Here is a 357-nt window from a genome sequence, read left to right on the forward strand (position 1 = left end):
AAACTTTGCTTTGACTTGCTTCTTAACTTCTAGACTTGACTCTTAACTTCTTTGACTTTGATCTTAACTTTCCTTGAATTGGATTATGGATTCAAGGTTCATGATCTCATATTTATGAATTATTTCATGATGTTTAGATGTACCTTAGAGTGTTGGAATCGACTAGGAAATATAGGCACATCAGTTAGGAACAAGTACGAGAAGGTGGGGAAAGAATGGGGAGAACTGGCGTCCCTGGCGCTCTGAGAGGCGCGGGGCGCCAGCCCTCAAACTTCAGAGGACCAGCTGAGGTGCGCTGGCTGGCGTGTCGCCCCAAGGGGTGAACTTTAGAGCCCCTTTTGGGGGGCGCTGGCTGGC

This window comes from Solanum tuberosum, unplaced genomic scaffold (genome assembly GCF_000226075.1).
Source record: "Solanum tuberosum cultivar DM 1-3 516 R44 unplaced genomic scaffold, SolTub_3.0 scf00681, whole genome shotgun sequence".
NCBI lineage: Eukaryota > Viridiplantae > Streptophyta > Magnoliopsida > Solanales > Solanaceae > Solanum > Solanum tuberosum.